Below are 16,374 nucleotides of genomic sequence, written 5' to 3' on the forward strand. Positions count from 1 at the left end.
AGAATTGTGATTTATACACAAATAAAAGCTGGAGGGAGATAACAAGAGTATGTGAGACTGCTCTGCACCTCAACTAAGTATTTACACAATAATGGCAATAATCACCTTTTATAAAACAGTCAATATTATTGGGACTTGGATTTTTAGAGATGAAATTTTCCACCGTCGAAAAAGCAGGAACTCTTCAGACAAACAGCTGAATACGAATCTACTGTGGGCTTGGGCAACATTTTGTTTCTTAGCTCCTTTGCCTCTGTGATCCACCCTTGCTGCATCACAATCAAACTATCACCCCAAAGAACTACTAAGACAACAAGACAGGTCAGTGCCTGGTGCCTTAGGAGCCACTCAGTAAAAACGGGACCCCTTCCTCTTCCTTGCTAGTGTCTTACTAAGTTAGAGGTGGTCCTGTCAAGAGTGAAATCCCACAGGAAATTTCTTGAATTGATTCGCACAGTCATCGGGCCAACTAAGAAATCATAAAATAAGGGGAAATGAATACTTCTCCCAATTTATCTCCTATCATTCCAACAGAAAACTGGGCACCATGTCAGCATTTCAGTAGTGAGTACCTGTCAACAGGTCCACTGGCCACTAACTAACACCGGCGACCCCTGTAAACAAGTAGACCCGTCCCTCCAGCCCAGACCGGCAGGTCTGACGGCTGCGGAGTGTGGAGATCCGGGCCAGGGCCCATGAGCCCCGCAGGTGATGGTCTTACACAGAACAGGGTGGGAGGAACTAATCAGAGGTATTGTTTGCTTAATTCACACTTGATGGATGGATGGACTCAAAAGAAAAAAAAAAATGAAAGATTATCTGATGAGCAGGAGTTATGATGATGGGCAGAAGTTATATACATTTTTCATTTAGTCACTCTTCATAAAGATCTGGTGTCTTTTTTTGTTTTGGGATTTACAGACAGTCCATATATGGGATGGATTAAGAACTGACAAAATAAGCTAACTAAACCCAAAAAAATATTAGAAAATAGAGTAAAATGTATTTTAGGCAAGAATTGTCAAACTTTGGTCTCAAGATCCCTTGAACACTATTGAGAAGCCCAAAGCTCTCATGTTGTTATACCCTGCCATGTTTACTATATTAGAAATTTTAATTGTGAAATTCATAAAATATTTATTTTTAATTTGTTTTAAAGATAGCATTAAATGTTAACATGAAAAACACATTTCTGTGAAAAGTAATTATATTTCCCTAAAAGTTTTAGTGAGGAAAATGGCTGATTCTACATTTTTGCTCATCTCTTTAACATCTGGCCCAAGACAGTTAAATTCTCACATCCACATCTGCATTGGATGAGTTTCAAAATGCAGTTTTAGTTAAAGTATACTGAAAAAATCTAGTTTCACACAGACACATTCTAACAGGACAAGGAAAAAGTATTTTCGTGGCCTTCTGGATTTTCTTCTTTGGTGGTGGCGGTGGTGGTGTAGTTGCCAAGTCGTGTCCGACTCTTCCGACCCTGTGGACTGCAGCCCGCCAGGCTCCTGTCCATGGGGACTCTCCAGGCAAGAATACTGGAGTAGGCTGCCGTTTCTTTTTCCATCTTCTTTGGTACCACATCAAAACTCAAAACAGCGGCAGTTTCTTAAAGGCGTTTTATGAAGGAGAAACTAAATTTTTGTTACATTAAAATCCTTTAGTATAATTTAGTCTTTGAGGAAATCTTTTACCACTGCTAGATTTTATATCATATAATCGTTGGTCATTTGGAGAGGTACCTTCATCCAGAACTTTGAAGTATACTTTTCATTACACAATATCAAAAAATAGTCATCATAGTGGTGCCGATCTCACTCCAAGTACTGGAAGGCACTGCTATTTTTTTCCTTGACTTGATTTTGAGATTTTGAGAGAATGTCTGCCAAATACCCAAGTACAAACTGCTAGCGTTTGTGTATCATTCTTTCCAGTAAAAATGGTGTTCCGTGAAGAAAGCACCTAATTTAGCTCGTAACTCACTCCCAAGTATTGTTCCTCTAGACCACCATCATATATGGCAGAAGTGCTTTGCGAACTATTCTTATAATGCCACATGAAATATTTAAATATTTGTCAAATGGACAATACATATCACGTCATCACAGTCATTCTAAAGTGAACTCAACCTTTTCTATTTTGTAGGGTTTTTTTTTAAGGTTTATTCTTTTATTTTTTGGCTGCGCTGGGTCTTTGCTGCTGTGTGCAGGCATTCTCCAGCTGCAGCAAGCAGGGGCTGCTCTTCATCGCGGTGTGTGGCTTCTCTTGTTGCGGAGCACAGGCTCAGACACGCAGGCTTCGGCAGCTGCGGCTCCCAGCTCCAGAGCACAGGCTCACTGCGGGGGCACAGAGGCTCAGGTGCCCCACGGCAGGTAGGGTCTTCCTTCCTAGACCAAGGAAGTTCCCTGCTTTGCACCGTGGATTCTTAACCACCAGACCACCAAGGAAGCCCCATGTGTTGCTGGCTTTCTGTTTGTTTACTAAGGTTGCATGGCAGTTAAGTTACAAAATGACTCTAGGACACAACTGGGTAATTGGCCTTGCAGGTTTGCTTTACACACTGTGGCTTTTGCACCATTAGTATAGATGTCAGCACAGTGAACAGAACAGGCAAACAACACATCAGTATTCTTCTGAAAATGGGTTGACCTCCTGATCCCCTTGAAAGTGCATCAAGGCCTCTATGCCAAACCATTATCTCAGACTCTGACATACTAATACTGTATTTTGATACTAACAGCATTAATTCAAAAAAGTGAGAATTTAAATATATTAAAGTAAGTAACTTGTTTATCAAAATGTACTTTTAAAGATGAAAGAACAAGTTACAACCTGAGAGATGCTATTCACCATATATAAAACCAACAAAGCAGGGATCAAGAGTATCTGAAGGATTTCTATAAATCAGTAACAGCACAAACAACCCAAAAGAAAAATGAGCAATAGACGTAACTAGACATTTCGTGGAAATAACCAATTATCATACGAGGAGATGTCCCTAACACTATGATCACGGAAATGTAAATCAGGACCACAATGGAGTAACATTTCTCAAAGAGAAAATCTGTAAATCTGAAAATAGGAAATGAGGATTGGTATCCACAGAGGATTTGCAATCACTCTGGGAAAGAGTTTGACGTCACTGTCTATAGTTTAATATTCATATACCTATGATTCAACAATTAAATACCTAGATTTATGCACACAAGAAGCTCTTTCACATGTTCATCCAAAGACATGAAGGATATATACCCTGGCATGGTTCAAAAGGGCAAAAGCCTGGAAATATGCTGCACACGGGAAGCTGAATGAATGAACCGTGGCATGGTCAGACAGTGGAATGTTACAGTCACCAAAACAGATGATTTATAGCAACACTCAAACAACATGGGTAATGCATGGGGTGATACATTTAAACCACTAAATGATTGCATATGTTTCCTAAAGATCACAATTTCATACACACACATAAGTGTTCAACACACTCTTAGGAACACATACACATGTAACGAAACACAATTAAACTGAGTAAATGTAAAAAATAAGGCTCAGGGTACATGGTGGCCAGAGAGACGGCATGTGGGAAGAAAGAGAATTCAGTTCCACGTATTAATAGCTTATTATTGTCAGTCTTGGCTTTTGTTTTGGTTAACAAGTTTGAAGGAAATTAATAATGTGATTAAGAATAACAAGATAAAAATTTCAAAAGTCAACCTTGCATGAACCTTGCATGATAAGAATATGCCATAAACCAAAGACTATGTTTAATCCAATTTTATGCGCCGATGATTTTAAAAGATATACATTTTAACCTATTAAACACACAGAAAATATATAACTCTGAGGTCCTGAACAGACTCATCATTCAACAGTTGAGTCCTTTATTTGACCAAAGTTGTACAGATAGAGTCATTCATAAATTCAGTAAATATCTAATGAACTTCTACTATATGCCTGGCACTAATTTAACACTGAGGAAAAGAAATAAGTTCTATTTTCATGAAGGCTACCTTTAAGAGGATGGCATAGTAGGAAGAGGGAGATAGAGGGATGATGGAGAAAATAAATTGAAAAATAAGTATCACTTTAAATAATGAAGATGGCACTGAAGAAAATAAAACTTGGTGAGAGGCTGGAGTGTGCTGGGTAGGTGCTCAGCTGTGTCAGGGGTCGTAAACCAGTAAGGCCCCCCTGAGAAACTGATGTTTTAACAGAGACCAGGATGAGGCAACCACAGTAAGATGCTGCAGACAGACAACCACAGGCAAGGTCAGGGCTCCGAGAACCTCTGCCTCATTGAGGCTCATCTTTGTAGAACTGACCTTCAGCATCACCATGGAGACAGTGTGAAAGCAAATCTACCTGGATATTCCTGCTCCTCCTATGAGGTTCTTGACAAAATCTGGTGGGTCATGTTTGTAGACCCTTGCCAATGCCTCTCCCCTGCTGCCCCCTCATCCCCAATTTACAAAGTAACAAAAGCTTTTCATGATTTATTTGAGGCAGAGAAAAAACATGTATCTGCTCAGAGCTTTTCCTGACACTGGATGGCAGGCAAGGAAAAGCTCAAGGGGATAGCTGGGCAGTTAAGCTTTTGCTTTTCTTTTCAATTTTTGTTCCACTCAGCCAAAAAAATTAAAGAGTGAAATAAATTTTTTTATGACACTTACTGGTTTACTTGCCAAAGGCAACAAATATCCGCAAGCTTGCGTTCTCTACACCCCCACCCCATATGCACAGACTGCCTGCACTTTGCCACAAGCTTATCATGTCAGGGACATTCAAGAGACAGAAAGTTTGCTGACACTTTTGCTGCTGCAGACTGGGCAGGTTCATATTATAGATTAAAAAAAAAAGCCACCTAGCTGAAGCAGGGTCTCTGCTGTCCACCAGGACAATACTCCACAGTCATTACAGCTTTAGAATAACACTCTCAGTTCTACAATGTACTTCTTCTTACACCTTGGATAAGTTATTCAAGCTCTCTAGACCTCAGTTTCCTCAACTGTAATATGGGATTTCTCTTATCAGGAGGATTTTAAAAAGCACAGCTGTAGTTCACTCATTTTCACTGCTACACAAAATTCCACTAAAATTTTAAACCCACTCCCCTGTCAATAACCAGTTGCCATTTCTATACTTTGGCCAATACAAGCAATGTTTCTGTGAGCATCCTTTCATGTGCATCTTCTTGTACATCTTTGGAATGCCTCTGGAAGAGATTCTTCTAGAACACATACTTAGGAATTAAAATGTCCAGCCAAAGGATGAATGAATGTTCATCTTTTGCAACTACTTCCAAGCCTTTTCCAAAGATTTCAATTCCTTTAGAAACAATAATGCTGAGCTGGGGATAAAAAAAGGAAGGGAAAAAAAAAAAGTCCTGGAAGGCTACACAAACCATGAACCATGAACAATTTTTTAATGGAATCTATGCTCATATAGATTTAATCAAGATGGGAAATAAAAGACACAAAATCCAGGACAGAGCTCTCTCCCGTGGAGGAACACACAGCCCGGGGAGAATGAGGAGGGAGAGGCTGGCGTGCTCACAGCATCCCGTAAGGCTCTGGATCTCAAGTCTGCTGTGTTCTTTCTGTGCGCTTCAGCTTCTGCGCATAAACTCTTTTCAGGATATCAACTATTCCATTGACAAGAATAAGACTCTTTACCGACTGAGCCACAAGGGAATCCCTTGAAAACAATAAGTATTTTTAAAAGCAACTAGCATTGCCTGTGTCTGATATCTAGGTAAAGTTCACAGCAACTGGCAGTTATTGCTGTAAAATGTGACGAGAGTAGAAACAGATGATAAGACTGTTTCTAGACGACAACTCAGGACTGCAGGAAATGGAGGTGCGCAGCGCACAGTGGGGTGAGGAGGCTGCTCAGACACCAGAACCACCAAGACTCTGGGCTCTAAGAGGGCAGGATCCCCAGTACCAACAACACTGCCTCATACAAGGTGCCAAAAGTATTATGTGACAGATGAAAGGAAAAGTCTGTCTTACAGATGACCATCTTAAACAATATTCTAAACAAAGGTTACTTCAGCTTAGAAGAAGGGGGAGAATGCGAAAAGATGGCCAGGAACAGAGTAGTAACCACCGATTTCAGGGCAGGCAGAAAAGCTCCCAAAGGTGACTGAGAAGAAAAGGTAAGGAAGGTAGAGACATCTAAGAACTGCTCGCTTCCAGCCCATCCCGTCTGCTTTTCATGATACTAATTTATCTAGAGGTTCTGAGCTGGCTGTTTTATAGAATGATCATGCTCTGAACCTGTCCAATTGTTTATCCATGATTAGTTTTTTAACAAGGTATGTTGTATACATCTGAGTTATATCGGGGGGGGGGGGGAGGGAGAATATCAAATTATTCCATTTTTGGTAAGTTTAATTCAGTGACTGTCAGATATTCCTAATGAAAAAGTAGAATTTTTCCTTTGTTATTCTAAGTTATCTGAGAGTGACGCATGTAGATTAGAACATCCTGTTCTCCTAGAAACTTTTGCTGACTTTTCACAAACATTGAAGATTGTTGCCTGGATCCGTCGTTATGCTGAGATTGAAAGCTGGTTTCTTTCTATCATTCCTTCTACCCTTTCTAGCTGACATTCTTCATTGAAGACATTCTCCTGCCTCCATCCTCCCTTTTTTATCTATATTTTTAATTGTACTAGCAACTCTTGGATCTGGTTTGCTTTCACGAGTGTTTATGTTGCTGTCGCTCTTACTGATATGCAAATTGCTGAGCTGAGCAGAGGCACCAGGCCCGTTCTCACGCCCTTTCCCCCGAGGCACCCCCGTCAGTCTGAGTACCCCTTGCTTTTTGCCCGCAAGGTATCGACCCACCTCTCCTTGTGCCTACTTTGAAATCAGTCATTTCCCCAGGAGGCTTGGTCCCCTTTAATGGGCAGTGACACTCAGAAACAAGATAAGCTCATTGATATCTGGGCTCATTCTTTGCCAGCTACAGAGGATTTCTACTTTTGTTATGTGAGGTTGGAAAAGGCCTGAGCAAGTTTATAGCTATGAGGGTGTCACGACTTCAAGAGATCTGCAGGTTCATACCTTGAAAGAAAATAGTCTAAAGACAGAGACAGATCTTGAATACAAAAGAGGAAAGCAACAATGTATGGATAAAGATTAGAAGTCAGGGAAGGCTGCATTTAAAAAAAAAAAACAAACAAACACAAACAGTATGGAGTAAAATAAAACTGGTCCTTGTCCAAGTAGGTCATGAACATGAAATGCGATTCAAAGGTACAGATGGAAAGGAACACTTCTAATTAGCAGATTTTGCACAGTTCAGACAACTCGATCTGAGGCAGTGATGAAATGGCAACTCATAGCTCCCATAGGGTATGGCAAGATATAAGATAGCTCTCTCAAAACACGTAAGACTGATTCATACTGAAATCCATATGAAAAGTGAAATAATTACTAATGGATTATTTAAAGAGGACATTTACATTCAACAATGGATCCCATCGGGACGGGTCTAAGACTCAAAAAAGAAAAGGTCTTCCATCCATATGCACTCTGAGCACCATCTTTAAGCTGCATGAAAATGCATCTGTCACATTTAAGTCCTACTCATTCTCACGTGAATTATAGCTGTTTCACTGTCATATATTGTGTTTAACAAAATACAAATCCATTTAAAGAATTTCCCAATTCATAACAATATACTTTACTGAATCAAAATTTACTGATTTCCTCCAACAGGCAGGAAGTACATGAATTTTACGCTTTAAAGTGTGTGACAATCACTTCTCTGCAATATTTTCATTCCCACGTAGAGTCCTGGGTTTTTATATTCCTTTCCTGTGGATATGTAAGCCTGAATCTTGAACAAACATAAAACATTCATCTAAGACGTGAAAGCAGTTGGTTTCTCAGAACTGAAAATCTGTTCCCCAGCCCCCTACGTGTTAAGGCCCTAAGCCCCAAGATCTGAAGATCTGAGCACAGCACGCCTGACTGAGAAACACCATCTCAGTGAAGCAGAAAGAGGTCAGAGATTTACCTCCTTGCCTGGCCCCCAGGGAACGGAAACACAGACTCCAAAACAATGCCGCAGAAGAACAGGCTGCGGGCGGAAGGGAGGCTGGCAGGGAGAGGCAGAGTCAGGAATCGTGACAGCGCCACTGAATTCCAGAGAGGAATCAGTCCCCCGAACTCTGGAGACAGGAGCTTCACAGCTCTCATCTCTCTCATCAGAGATGCAGGCCTGCAGGGAGTGCCAGGCGGGAGTGTGAAATGCTCCGGAGTGAAGGGAAACCCTCCTTACTTAGGGTGCCACTTTCCATTACTAGAACCCAGGGACCACAGAGACACAGCCTTCCCCTGGCCCCCCCAGGCAAACACTGCTGGGCCAGACCCCCCCGAAAAGGTGCTGCGCGCTCGGAAACGGATCTCAGGTGCCTCCTGCAGCCCTGCATCAGCACAGAACCACTGCCTCACATGGATGTGGGGAAGCAGGGCACACGTGGGGCCCGGCCCGGGGGAAGTCCTGGCCCACTGCGAGTCCCAGAGACACCCGACCCGATTCTGCTGTCAGCTGAGTCACCCACTCCCCGAACCCCCGCTGGTCGCTGAGTCACACACTGCCGGGCACCAGGTCTTACAGGAAGAGAAACCCTGCGCGGTAGCAACCACTGCCTCTCCTTTTAGACGTCAACACAGAAACCAGGAGGCACTCTGCAAAGAGGGCAGATTCTTCACCGTCTGAGCTACCTAGGAAGCCCTAAATGATCGCCTACCACAGCTATTCAGACATTGAGCCGTATTTTTAACCAAGGTCCACTGCATCCATTTAATCATTATGCTCCCCTGAATGCCAATTATTCCAATAGGCAGTAAAGAAAACCTACTTCACATTTCAAGACCTAAACACATGAATCACATACTGCTGCTGAGTTACTCACTGCATAAAGTTCAGCATCAATTTACAGAGTTGATTACATTCTATTCCTGCATCAAAATGGTAAGAAATACAACTATCACTAAGGCGTTATTTCACGTTGTAAACCATGACAGCTGCCGGCACCTGGCGGAGAGAGGCGGGAGATGCAGCCTTCTATGACGCACCACCCCACTCACCCACAGAGTGTGAGGTCGCTCAGCCATGTCTGACTCTTGGCAACCCCATGGACTGCAGCCTACCATGCTCCTCTGTCCATGGGATTTTCCAGGCAAGAGTACTGGAGTGGGTTGCCATTTCCCTCTCCAGGGTATCTTCCCGACCCAGGGATCGAACCCGGGTCTCCCGCATTGTAGGCAGACGCGTTACGGTCTGCCACCAGGGAAGTCTACAGAGAACTGCAATTCAAAACAATGTCTACAGTGCCAAGGATGAGAAATGCCGGGCACCCCCAAGGCTGTAGGTGAAAAATCCCCCCAAATCCACCCTGACAAACCAGATGCAGTTACTGACACAGAGGCTGGGGGGGGGTGGGCATTTCCGTGGCCCCAGGAGGGCCTGTGCGGCACCTCACCCCTTCCCCCAGCTCCTAATTATCTGCCTACATCACCCGAAGATGTGAAGACAGACCCAGGGTCGAGGAGATGCCACTCTTGCACTTAGCTGCGAGTTCAGCTAAACGTATTTTAAGAGAAGTGGTTGGAATTAAACAGTAAAAACTAGGTATGCATGTTATCAGTCTACCTGTTATTACATGGAATCAAAGAACGGCTGTTTGTGGCAGAAACTCGCAGAGTCAGACACGACTGAAGCAACTTAGCAGCAGTAGCATGACCTAGAAGAGAAAGACACTGTTTACCCACTCCTCAGGAGTCACGGTGTTGGGAAAGAGAGGCAAGGCCAAGAGTCAGGATGAAGAAATTCTTAAATATTCAACCGACCACAGAATAAGATAGGTCAGAAGACTGATGACAAAATTAATACTACTCAAAGTATAAAATATTTTTAAAATAAAAGTATGCTGCTGAATAGTTAATAACATAAAATATTATAAAATGTAACTACAAGACTGAGTAAGTAGCCCATACATAAATCCTCATTCTAGTCAACCCATTACAACTGCTCTGAAAACCATCTAGGATACAACATACTGGCATCCCAAGGAGAGAAAAAAAAGCCACACATTACAGCAAGGGAGATAGAAACAGCAATGCTCAGAAAACAGCTTTAGTCAGTTTGGACATGTACACAATGATTATACACATCTATACTCTTTTCTACTGTTAGAAGAACCATCTAGAAAACAAGCATATATCGCATATGAAAAGATCTTGGGGCACCTGAAATGAAAGCTTGTGATGTGTGAACTGTGAGTACAGAGGAGGAATTCTGAGCCTGATGCTTGCTAAAACAGAACAAAGAGGGCGGACAATGCTCATCACAGGTGTGCTGTGCTAAAGTCGCTCAGTCATGTCCGACTCTGCAACCCCGAAAAGGAGGAACTGCAGCCCACCAGGCTCCTCTGCCATGGGATTCTCCAGGCAGGAATACTGGAGTAGGTTGCCATGCCCTCCTCCAGGGGAACTTCCCAACCCAGGGATTGAACCCAGGTCTCCTGCATTGCAGGCGGATTCTTTACCAGCTGAACCACCATCGTCCCTTGCTAAGAACAGAACAAAGAACAGTGAGGAAAATGCTCATCATAGGTGGGTAGTGATATGAGTGATTTGAAAGCAATTCATTTTCCATATACATTTTTTCCCTAATTATGAACCATTCCAAGTACAGAAAAGTACAAAAACTAATGGTTGTAACACCAATATTCCTAACTGCTCAGTATTAAATCACAGTAAAGTTTAGGCATAATTCACAGTAATGTTAGGTACAGTAATGTTTACTTGCTTCAGAATTTAAAAGAACAACCACAAATACAGCTGAAGTCCAACCACCCTATGCCCCCCTTCCTTCTCCAAGAATAAGCACTGCCCTAAAGTTAAATAGTATCATTCCTGCCCAGAACAAGCTCAGTATCACCCTGGATCAAATACAATATTTCACCACAGAGAACTACATCTCCTTGCTTACAAAGAGAACCTCATGACCTTTTAGGACTATCCTAGGTAAATATAAGATGTTCTTTATCACTGGCTCTCCGTAAAATATATATTTATATATCCAGACCAGAAGGATGAGATTATGATGATGAAATCTGTAACAAGTGAACTCTCGAAGAAAAATTCTAGATTTCAGGCTCCCTTTAATATAATTTTTTCCTACCTGAAGTCCCAACTACAGCAAAGAAAAAATTTTTTAAACCCTCCTCATCAAATATTTCTTAAAGTTTCCTGTATACAGAGTAAAAAACTTGCTATTCAAAGGGTACTCCTTGCCTTACCAATATCAACATTACACCCACTTCAGACTTATGGTATATGAGTCTTCACTTTAGCAGGAGCCCCAGGAAATCTGTACACACATTAAAGTCTGAGAAGGGTTAAAGAATTCAGAAAGGTGCCAACCCAGACCAAGGCAGAACTGAACCAATCACATTCTGCCAAACCTGTCCTCTTCCTAACAATAAAGCTTTCAGGGGTTTTTTCAGTCAAGTCCATGAATATCAACCAGGGCAATCTGGCCCCCTAGAGGACATTCTGGTCACAACTTAGGACGAGAAAAACATTGGCACCTAACAGCTAGGAGGCAAGGATGTCGATGCTTAACATCCTACAATGCTGAGGACAACGCTCACAACCAATCATCTAACTCCAGAATGTCCATGGTACAAAGGTTTAAAGAAAAAAAAAACACAGGAAACAAAAGAAAGCCTGCTGATGATTTCCTGGCTGAAAGGGTCAACTGTCTGTTAACTTCAGTAATTTAAATAATCTGTTTTGAGCATCTAAACCCATAAAGAGGGGAAAAAAAAAATAAACCAGTAACTAAAAACACACAATTCCCAAGTAGAGTTTACAAGGTTCTCACCAGAGTTTACATCAAATCTATAATGGTCAACAGCGACAACCAACAAGAGGTTTGGTAAAGCAACAAAAGCACATGCTGAAATATTTCAATTTATACAAAGCTGCATTTAAAGAATAAGTACCCCGCTACCACACATACATCTTCAATAAAACATTCTGGTGTTTATTTAACGTAATTAAATCTTCATTTTTCTACTACAATACAGGATCACTGGTGAAGAAACACCTCGGCCACTTCAAGATGACAAGCGCTCACTGGGCTAAATTATTTCATTGAAAGGAAACCTCATACTGGACAAAATTTTTACAAAGGTAATTAAAGAAATACTTTAGCATTGTCGAGAGCTTTGTTAATTTAATCAAAATATTATGATGGAATAATTTCTCTTCTTCAGAAAAAGTAGAATTATAGCACACAATTAAAACACTGGAAGGTGGTCTGTTTTAAGAGAAAATTGGTTCACCGCATGCAATTACACAGAAGATGAGTAATGAACTCAACACACTTTTATTATGGTGAATGTATTTCTGGAGTGAGCATCGCCTTGTGTGGTCCTGGATCAACTAGATTCTGCCCAAAGAGAGAGCCCTGAGGTTACGTGAAATATTCCAAAACCCAAAAACACGAACGCAGCACACTCTAGAGACCTAACGTTTCACTCCGAACAAGTGTACTCACTATCTAGATTGAAATTAAACTTTGCCAAAAAAGGAGAAAAGAAAGAAAAAAATTAAACTTTGCCATGGATGTTCTAACTGTACAAAAAAAGATGAAAGAAATTCACAGGCTCCTACTACACAGTAACAACTGTCTTTTGGTCCCATAAATTCCATTTTACCACTATACGACCAGAGATCCAAAGTGACGCTTTATATAGACCAAACTGTTTCAGGTCATTTCATTCTCCTTTACCTGGATTTGTGCAACAAGGAAGATTGCCACCTAACAACAGCTAATGCCTCACATTTTACTTTAATTGAAGTCTACTTGATTTATGGGCTTCTCTGGTGGTTCAGCGATAAAGAACCCACCCGTAAATGCAGGAGATGCGGGTTTGATCCCTGGGTCAGGAAAACCCTCTGCAGAAAGAAATGGCAACCTACTCCAGTATTCTTGCCTGGGAAATCCCATGGACAAAGGAGGGTGGTGGGCTATAGCTTGCGGGGTCGCAGAGAGTTGGACGCGACTGAGCAACTAAACAACAATGAAGCTGATTTAAACGTTGTTAATTTCTGCTGCATAGCAAATATAAATGGGTGTGGGTATGTGTGTGTGCGCACGCACACACATTCTTTTTCTATATATTCTTTTCCATTACGGCTTATCTTAAAATCCTTCTTAAATGAAGGCTCAAGAATTCCGGGAGCTTTGTTTATGTCCCCTGAAGCCTCAAGGTGAACATTATGCCCACTTTCACTACAGACATTCAGAGAGAATCTCAGGAGTAACTTCCATGGGCAGGACTGGCTACACTTCCACAAACCAGCTCTCCAGAATGCCCCTTATTTCAGTAGATCATCATCCAAAGGCTCGTCCTTCTTCCTTCTCCCCCTTTGCCTGTCTCTCGTCTTTAATGGGCCTCCCCAGTAGCTCAGACGGTAAAGCGTCCACCTCCAATGCGGGAGACCCGGGTACGATCCCTGGGTCAGGAAGATTCCCGGGAGAAGGAAATAGCAACCCACTCCAGTGTTCTTGCCTGGAAAATCCCATGGACCGATGAGCCTGCGGGGCTACAGTCCATGGGGTAGCAAAGAGTCGGACACGACTGAGCGACTTCACTTTCACTTTAACCTTTAATGGGCTGGGACAAGCTGCTTAGAAACAGTAAATCAGCTAAGAGCCTGGGGCAGAGAAGGGAGTGTTGTTGGGCCACACGGAGACCTTCTTTCTTTGTGATTTGGTTATTTATTTTTCACGTTATAGTATAAAATCAACATCCATGTGTGAGTATTTCCTTCATCTGTGACAGGGTTTGAAGTTTTATCAGGTCTCTTTATCAGGATACTAAATCACCTCTATACTTAACATAAGGAGAGGAGACAGACAGAAGTTACAAGGTCAAAGCAACACCTGTCTGTATTATCATCGTATCCTATTTTTCATCTCACATGTATTCCTGCCTTTTGAGCTCCATGTCTAACTGGCCTCACCTGCTGCAGATACCTTAAGACAGTTCTTTGTCCACACATCTCTTGACCCATCACTGCAGAGAAGGCTGCCACACCTGAGACGCCAAGACCAAGTGTGGCAAATTATGTACCGGGAGGTCACAACGCCCGCCATCAACACTACTGTGCAAGAAACACAGACTTAAAAGCATGAAAGTTACTGCTAACACTGTCTCAGATTTAGCTACAGCTCACGACCCATCATGACCCTAAATCTGCCTCTGCTGTATGCAGACAGCAGCACAGGCAGCGGCAATACCCTCTTTCCCCAGTCAACACATCTCACATGGAAAGATTCTGACCTGCCGTTGCTTCAAAATGCACCAAAAGAGCAAGAAGATGTCATTTGGAGAAAAAGATCCAAGCAAGGATTCAGTATTCATTTCCGAAGGCACTCCTGCTCTAGAAGTTTGCCTGGGTCAGCTAGCCCCTTCCACCAACGTCAAATGAGGAAGGGAGGGGGCGTGAAATGCACCGCAAGGCGTATATGCTCGATTTCTGACACTGAGGGGCCAGAGCAGAACCAGAACTCGTAGCTCCCCACCCCTGGCATCATGGTTGTTGCTGATGTTTAGACGCTCAGTGCTGTCCAACCCTTTGCGACCCCACAGACTGCAGCCCACCAGGCTCCTCCGTCCATGGGATTCTCCAGGCAAGAATACTGGAGTGGGTTTCCATTTCCTTCTCCAGGGGAATCTTACAACCCAGTGATTGAACCCACAGCTCCTGCATTGGCAGACAGATTCTTTACCACTGAGCCACCAAGGAAGATCCAGCATTAGGGTGCACACAGACATACTGTGTTTCAAATGGACATAAGTCACAAGACTCTGTGGAAAATGTCTTTATACACATTCCTAGAAGGAAAGGAAAGAAACGGTGGCTCTTACTAAATCATTTCTGAGAAATTCTTCACTATTACTCTGCATCAGTTCAGTTCATTCACTCAGTCGTGTCCAATTCTTTGTGATCCCATGAACCGCAGCACGCCAGGCCTCCCTGTCCATCACCAACTCCCAGAGTTTACTCAAACTCATGTCCATCGAGTCGGTGATGCCATCCAGCCATCTCATCCTCTGTCGTCCCCTTCTCCTCCCACTTTCAATCTTTCCCAACAAGATCTTTTCAAATGAGTCAGCTCTCGCATGAGGTGGCCAAAGTATTGGAGTTTCAGCTTCAGCATCAGTCCTTCCAATGAACACCCAGGACTGATCTCCTTTAGGATGGACTGGTTGGACCTCCTTGCAGTCCAAGGGACTCTCAAGAGTCTTCTCCAACACCACAGTTCAAAAGCTTCAATTCTTTGGCACTCAGCTTTCTTCACAGTCCAACTCTCACATCCATACATGACCACTGGAAAAACCATAGCCTTGACTAGATGGACCTTTGTTGGCAAAGTAATGTCTCTGCTTTTTAATATGCTGTCTAGGGTGGTCATAACTTTCCTTTCAAGGAATAAGCATCTTTTAATTTCTTGGCTGCAGTCACCATCTGCAGTGATTTTGGAGCCCAAAAAAACAAAGTCAGCCACTGTTTCCTCATCTATTTACCATGAAGTGATGGGACCAGATGCCATGATCTTAGTTTTCTGAATGTTGAGCTTTAAGCCAACTTTTTCACTCTCTTTCACTTTCATCAAGAGGCTCTTTAGTTCTTCTTCACTTTCTGCCATAAGAGTGCTGTCATCTGCATATCTGAAGTTATTGATATTTCTCCCAGCAATCTTGATTCCAGCTTCTGCTTCATCCAGCCCAGCATTTCTCATGATGTACTCTGCATATAAGATAAATAAGCACGGTGACAATATACAGCCTTGACGTACTCCTTTTCCTATTTGGAACCAATCTGTTGTTCCATGTCCATTCTAACTGTTGCTTCCTGACCTGCATACAGGTTTCTCAAGAGGCAGGTCAGGTGGTCTGGTATTCCCATCTCTTGAAGAATTTTCCACAGTTTATTGTGATCCACACAATCAAAGGCTTTGGCATAGTCAATAGAGCAGAAATAGATGTTTTTCTGGAACTCTCTTGTTTTTTCGACGATCCACCAGATGTTGGCAATTTGATCTCTGGTTCCTCTGCCTTTTCTAAAACCAGCTTGAACATCTGGAAGTTCATGGTTCACGTATTGCTGAAGCCTGGCTTGGAGAATTTTGAGGTCTAATTTACTAGCATGTGAGATGAGTGTGACTGTGTGGTAGTTTGAGCATTCTTTGGCACTGCCTTTCTTTGGGACTGGAATGAAAACTGACCTTTTCCAGTCCTGTGGCCTCTGCTGAGTTTTCCAAATTTGCTGACATA

General features: G+C 42.4%; 2 protein-coding genes across 18 annotated transcripts in view; one reads left to right on the plus strand and one right to left on the minus strand.

The window, feature by feature from the left end:
- MED12L (mediator complex subunit 12L) overlaps nucleotides 1-16,374 on the minus strand; it is a 340,418-nt gene that overhangs the window by 190,523 nt on the left and 133,521 nt on the right. The gene's annotated exons all lie outside the window — the stretch shown is intronic.
- Nucleotides 1-16,374, plus strand: part of P2RY14 (purinergic receptor P2Y14) — a 58,986-nt gene that overhangs the window by 37,229 nt on the left and 5,383 nt on the right. For 7 of the 9 annotated variants that reach the window (XM_070466588.1, XM_020886578.2, XM_070466590.1 and 4 more), the window contains one exon: nucleotides 12,112-12,217. The exons of 1 other annotated variant lie outside the window; for it this stretch is intronic. The gene's annotated coding sequence lies outside the window, so the exon portion shown is untranslated. Of the gene's footprint in view, nucleotides 1-10,458; nucleotides 10,631-12,111; nucleotides 12,218-16,374 lie in introns of those variants that run through there. One more of the 9 variants, XM_070466593.1, reaches the window with a different exon arrangement.

Source organism: Odocoileus virginianus, chromosome 4 (genome assembly GCF_023699985.2).
Source record: "Odocoileus virginianus isolate 20LAN1187 ecotype Illinois chromosome 4, Ovbor_1.2, whole genome shotgun sequence".
NCBI lineage: Eukaryota > Metazoa > Chordata > Mammalia > Artiodactyla > Cervidae > Odocoileus > Odocoileus virginianus.